This window comes from Vombatus ursinus, unplaced genomic scaffold (genome assembly GCF_900497805.2).
Source record: "Vombatus ursinus unplaced genomic scaffold, bare-nosed wombat genome assembly UNPS02010219.1, whole genome shotgun sequence".
Classification (NCBI taxonomy): Eukaryota; Metazoa; Chordata; class Mammalia; order Diprotodontia; family Vombatidae; genus Vombatus; species Vombatus ursinus.
The window spans coordinates 11,315,070-11,322,283 of record NW_020949997.1 but is presented as its reverse complement, the minus strand read 5'-3'; the positions used below and the strand labels follow the sequence as shown (position 1 = coordinate 11,322,283).

The following is a 7,214-nucleotide window of genomic DNA, read 5'->3' as shown; positions in this document are numbered from 1 at the left end:
AGGTTCAAAGCACTTAGTAGGTCAGCATCCCTCCTCCAAGCTATAAAAGAGACATATAATTCATTTAAGCTTAGTGTAGTTTCCCTGAAAATCAAAAAACCCAGAGTATCCCAAAAAGCCTATTTTGAGCTATTATAGCGCAGAGAAATATATATGTATATAGATAGATTTCACATACATAAAAGCTCTGTATGTTCTTTATCTTCTTTCTATATTGTTTCAAAGACATCATTTATATCATTTATCATGTCTACATCATCACTGGAAATATACTTCATCTTATTTGTATCATAATTCTGGAGAGAAATAGACCTAAGAGTTGAAGTACTTGACTATGTTTTAAAGATTTTTGCATTCCAAAATGATCCCTTATTTATTTCAAACACATCAGAATTTTACAAATGCATCTCTCCATTGACTTTGGTTTACCATAATTTTAATTCTGTGGAGATCGTGGTATACCAAAGTTCACCACCATGGAGAAGCCATGAGAAAATTTTTGTGTTAAAAAGACAGGTCTGATGGTCTCTGTGTGGCTCCCAACACTCTGTCCTCTCATCCGCAGCACTGTGGGTGAGGGGCAGGTGTAATGGACCCAGTATGACAACAGCAACAGGAGAAGAGCTTCTCAGCCTATACTTCAGGATTTTCAGGCTTGCAAGGAGGTGGAATGTAGCATCAGGGCAGATAGAGGATACCATCAGAGAAAAGCAGTACATTATAAATGAAGCCAGAATGTCATTCCAGAAAGACAAAAATCTTACAGTTTCAGAACAAAATAAACAACATATAGATGAATGCACAGCAAGAATTGAAGTAGGATTGCATTATCAGATCCCATATTCAAGGTGAATTTACCTGCCTCCAATGGCCCTTGCTCCACGACAAAGTCATGGAATTCAAACCCAGGAAAAACTAAGAAATCTTCCCAAACCATTATATCTTAGTTCTCACAATGAAGTCTCTTACTCCAAGAAATAGGTTCTCTGTATGAACTGTGAGCTAGGCAGGGCATAAATTAGATGATGTGTCTTTTCTCCTTGACTTAAGTCCAGCCAGAGAAAGGAAGGACAAAGAATATAGTCTTCACTGTAATTTCTCTTAAACACTCAAAGATTTAGGTCCTTAATCTTATAACACTAGTTTACATGTCTTTGAATTTATCAGTCCCAGTATGTTGCTACTAGATAGGAATATACTAACTCCCAAAGATCATTCCTAATCATGATCTTAGTAACATCTTAGATGAAAATCTAAACATAACAAGAATTGGATTTAAATTTTAATTTTTTGGGGTGTTGAAATAATGTAGCTGTATATACAGAGTAGAGATATGACAGTACCTGCTAGCAGCTTCTCTTGGAAGGTCTTAAAATTACCATGACAATCAGATACTAGCCTCAGACTTGTAAATCTCTGGGGGCTTTATTTTGTTTTGTGTTTAAGTTATGGATATATTTAAAATAAGACCTTTTATGTTTTAGTTGTTCTACTGATATCCTTTTTTCACTGTCTTCACTCAAAGATATACTTTTCATTAATATTCAAGTAGGCTAGTTTCTCCTTTACCACACTACCAGAGTTCATCATATATACATCACACCCATATATGCAAGTAGAAGATATTTTAGTATCTCAGGGAAATTTTGGGGAAGAGAGAAATATCCCAATTTTCAGAAACTGATGTAGTATATTTAATTCTATCCACTAAATACATACAGTGTACAAATAAATTCTAAAACATGTTACTTATAATTCAAACTTCAAAGCTTCACTCAAACTCACACTATGATAGGTAAAAGTAGTCACTATTTCTAACTGACAACAAAATTGGAATCTTACATGCAGAACAATATGCTGTATAAATTACAGGACGAGGCTGATTTTAAAATTATGTACAAATAGTAAAAGGAAAATCCAGATCAACAGGAGGAAGCACTGTGCCTTTGTTATAAACCAAGGGGAAATTCCACTGAGAGTCACTGGACAGCAGTGTTTTGTTTTCAAAAGTGATGAAAATCTTCAATAAAAATTATTCATAAAAAGACAGGTCTTAACTCTGGAGAGCATCTTTGGATCATTAAAAACACTTCATAGATTTCCAGATAAACCACATCCTATTTTATCTCCTCCCTCTATTCAATTCAGGGCTCAGAAATGAAATCAAAATCTATAGTCCCATTCATTTATATGTGTATATATATGTATATATATATATATGCACATGTATATATACATATGTGTATCATATAGATATATATTTGTAAATATATTTATATACAGATATATCTCACAAATATATATTGTGTATACCATATGTCTATACATATTTACAAATTTAAATGTCTCCTATGTGTGCAAAAATCATAAAAGATTTATCAAAAGATATAATAATTTGTTTGTCCCCAAATCCCCTAATTATTAATGTAAAGGCATTAAAAGGTATTTCCTATTGTCTTGGAAGATGTCCAAATATGGGGAAAAAAGGATTCTCTATTAAATAATTATGCCTTTTAGATGTTTGCCTTTGCAGAGGGGCATTCAGTTAATTGTATCAAGCTCCAGAGCATTTCAGATTCCTAAATGAGGTTTTTAATCACACCCCAAAAGTACAACCTAACTCACCACATGGGGAAAATACAAATAAATGAAGAATGCCAGCTGCCCATGCCTTGCTATACACAGGAATAGCTAGTCTATAGATCTTGTCTGTAACTATGTATGTCTTGTGTAAACATGGTAGATGTAGAGGGAATTGTGCCCATTATTGAATATGAGAAAGAGAGTGGACTGGGTTGCACTTGAAAATTGTTTTCTGGCTCAGATTCTTAAGATCTGGCCCACTTGCATTAGCTATACAAATGCTTAGATTCCTTAAGAGTCTGGCAAATATGGCAGATTCTTTAAATCTCACCCACACCCAATTGATGTTCTAATAAACCTTGTCTTTGACTGAAAAAAAGAAAAGGAAATTGTGTTTTGCTTTTAATTCTCCTAAGCTTTTCCTTGAAACAAAGGCCAAATTTTAAATAATATTTTTTCTAGCCATGCTATATAGCTGTACATAATGAAATAATAATAATGATGATGATAGCTAAAATTTATAAATGCTTACTATATGCCAGGTCCTGCACTAAGTCCTTACAATTATTATCTCATTTGATCCTCACAACAACCATAAGAGATAGGTTCTATTCTTATCCTCATTTTACAGATGAGGAAACTGAGGCAAAAAAAGGTTATGTGGTTTGCCCAGGATCACACTACTAGAAAGTAAAGCAATATATGTAGCTCAAAAAAGGATGCATGATGAGTGTATGTAGGTTGTAGGTCATTACCAATAGAAAGTTGTCCTTGCCAAATTCTGTAACAATATTATTAGGTATGTACAAAGAAAAGGAGGCTAATCAGTTGTGAAATAAGAGCTGTGGAAATAACAGTTGTGGAAATAAGAGCTGTGGAATAACAGATAGACATCCCATATATAGCACTAATATGGAAACAATGTGAAGAGTTTTAAAGAAATCTCTCAATATGTTTGGTGGAATTCCTGTGAAGTTTCCAAAGGACCTAAACAAGTATCATACAGGATAAGAAAGTATGTATGATTGCTAATCATTAGCGCTGGGAAGATCTAGCTCATTGAGATTATAAATTGTTTGAAGTGTCCATCCAAGTATCAAATTATGTTAATATAACAAGAATACATGAAAATCTAAACCTGTCAGGATCCTGTGGAAAGGGAAAGAAATGACTACATATCTTGGATATTGTCACAGCAGAGGTCAAAGGATGTGGTAACTGATTGTTTACTGAGTTAGGAGGGATAAGGAATAATTAAAGATACCTCCAAGTTAATAAGCCTAGGTAACTGGAATAACAGTCAAACTGTTGACAAAAAAAACCTAATTAAGGGGGGGAGTAGTTTTATAGGGCTAATTAGTCCTTCTGTTTAAGATGTGTTTGAGTTTGTGGTACCAGAATGACATCAAGGCAAAGATATCTAGAAGTATATTGGAGATTTGGAACTTGATTTCTACAAAAGATTGTTGCTGAAATACAATGTGTAGAACCATCTTTATTATAGCATATATTGAACCTATAAGATTAAATTAGATTCTTAAGAGTGCAATCCTAACAAAACAGAGACAAAAATGTTTGAATGATAAAAGAGGGGGAGACACTAATACTACCAACACAGTAGATGTGGTGAAACTGAGAGTAGAGACTGGTTCAGTACCAATGCAGCAGATGGCAGAGCCAAGATGACAGAGTAAAGGGAGTATTCTAGCCAAGTTCTCCCAACATTCTCCTCTAAGAAACTTCAAAATATCACACCAAATCTAATTTTAAAGTGGTATAACCAACAAAAGGTTGGAATGAGACATTTCCCAGTATAGCACAACTTAGTAGGCCAGGAGGAAAGATCCATGGAACTAGACTGGAAGCTAGATGGGAGCACAGTCTAACAGTGACACCAGCTGTGGAGTTGAAGGTGGTAGTAGGGTGTCAGCAGCACCTGGTAATAGCTGTACCAGGAACACTTATTGCCCTGAGACAATAAAGCGATTGACCATCTGATCAGAAAAAGATTATAGGAAACTCCTGTGATTGCACTGGGTGCAGGTCTGGCACCGTTTGGCAATGACATTGCCCATTACCCAGTTATGGGTCACTTCTGAGGGAAAGAAAAGCCCTTGTGATTGGCTGAAAGGGAGTAGGGGCCCTCCCTTAGCATAGATCACAGTTTTAGGGAGAAAAAGAGTTTTGGCTACCAGAGAGAAGAAGTGCTACATTGGAAAATACCAGAACACAGAGCAGAAGAGCAGTGACCACTCCTCTCCCTGTATCATACTACCTCAGAAGCACTAAAAATTTACAGACTTCCAGAACTAGCTGTGAAAACAGCAGCATGAAAAAACCTGGAAATTGAGATAGTTATCCTCCCCTCCCTTCACAAAGGTGAGCAGACCCCAACTCTAACATAAAATCCAAAGTCAAGAAATAAGCTGATAAATGATAAACAACAAAAAAGAACTTGACCATGAAAACTACTATGATGACAGAAAAGCTCAAGACACAAACTCAGAAGAACATGATATAAAAACATCTACAAGTGAAACCTCAAAGGAAAATATAGATTAGAACACAAGTTCAACAAAAAATCCTAGAAGAGGTAAAGAAAGAGTTAAAAAGTCAAAAAAAAGGATTTTATACTGAGTGGTGGAAGAACAATTGGGAAAAGAAATGAGAGAAATTCAAGAAAATTCTGAGAAGAGAATTAACAGCTTACCAAAAAAAAGTACCCAAAATACCAAAGAAAATAGCCCCCTAAAAAAACAGAATTTACCAAATGTTAAGAGGTACAAAACCTCACTGAAGAACATAATTCCTGAATGTACCTGAAATATATCTGAAAATCATGATAAAAATTTCTAGACATTATATTTCAATAAATTATAAAGGAAAGCTGCCCCAATATCTTACTATCCAAGGGTAAAATAGAAATTGGAAGAATCACAAAATATTTAAAAGCTACTACCTTATATTAATGGGCAGAGGGCTTGGAATATCATACTCCAGAAGACTAAATAACTAGAATTACAGTCAAGAATAACCTATACAGTGAAACTGAGTATAAGCCTATAAAACAAAAAAAAAAATGAACATTTAATGCAAGGAAAGATTTCCATGAATTCCTGAAGAAAAGATCAAAACTGAATTGACTAATTGACATTAAAATACAAGTGTCAAGACAGGCATAAAAAAGTAAACATGAGTGAGAAATCATGAGCCACTTAATTAAGTTAAAATATTTGTATTTCCAAATGGGAATATGATTCATATAAATACCAAGAAGATTCTCATCATTGAGGCAGTTAGAATGAGTCTACTTATAGGACATGGGTGTGAGTTTATTACATTGGAATGATCTCAAAAGAAAAATGGAAGAGTGAAGAAGGGGGAAGTACTGGGAGAATGAAGAGAAAGAATGGAGAAAATTATCTTACATAAAAGAGACACACAAAGAACAGGTTTATACAATGGAGGAATAATGAGGGGGAGGAGGTGAGCAGTGCTAGAACTTAACTATCAACTTAACTGGTTCAAAGAACAATACACACACATACATACATACACACTCAGTTGAGTATAGAAATCCATTTCACTCAAAATGGAAGTAGGAGGGGGAACAATTAATAGAAAAGAAGGGTTAAAATCAGGAGGGCAGATTAAGGGAGATAGTGGTCAGAAGCAAAAGAAACTTTTGGGGAGGGAAGGAGAGAGAGAGAGAGAGAGAGAGAGAGAGAGAGAGAGAGAGAGAGAGAGAGAGAGAGAGAGAGAGAGAGAGAGAGAGAACAGAAACAAAACCAGGATGAAGGGAAATACACAGCTAGATATTATAACTGCACAACTGTGAATGTGAATAAAATAAACTCACCCATAAAATATAAGCAGATAGAATGGATTAGAAACCACAATCCAACAATATATTGTTTACAAGAAACACACTTGAAACAGAAAGACACACATAGATTTAAAATAAGGGACTGGAATAGAACTAACAAAGGCAGGGGTAGCACAAAAATATACCTAATTAAAAGAGATACTCATGGAAACTTTATTTTACTAAATGTTACCATAGATAATGAAGTAATATCAGTAATAATCCTATATTCATCAAATGGTATACCATCCAAATTCTTAAAGGAAAAATTAAATGATTTAGAGGAGGAAATGAAAAGTAAAAGTATGTTAGTGGGGGAACTCAATTCTACCTTCTTTGACCTAGATAAATCTAACCATAAAATAAATAAGAAGGAAGTCAGAAGATTAATAGGGTCTTAGAAAAGTTAGATGTGATAGACCTCTTGAAAAAACTGAAAGGAAATAGAAAAGAATACACCTTTTTTTTTTTCAGCTATACATGGTAACTTCACAAAAACTGATCATGGTTAGGGTATCAAAACCTCACAACCAAATGACTGAAAGTAGAACTATTAAATGCACTCTTTTCAGACCACAATGCAATTAAAATACATTTGTTAAAGGGTCATGATAACAAACATTAAAAGTTAATTGGAAACTACATAATGTAATCCTAAAAATGAGTGAGTTGAAGAACAAATCATAGAAAAAATGAACAATTTCATGAAAGAGGATGATAACAATGAGACAATATCCCAAAATCTGTTAGATGAAGCCAAAGCAGT

At 34.3% G+C, this 7,214-nt stretch overlaps 1 pseudogene; it reads left to right on the top strand.

The window, feature by feature from the left end:
• The first annotated feature begins 600 nt into the window (after positions 1 to 600).
• Positions 601 to 981, top strand: LOC114037066 (annotated as a pseudogene).
• The last annotated feature ends 6,233 nt before the right edge of the window (positions 982 to 7,214 follow it).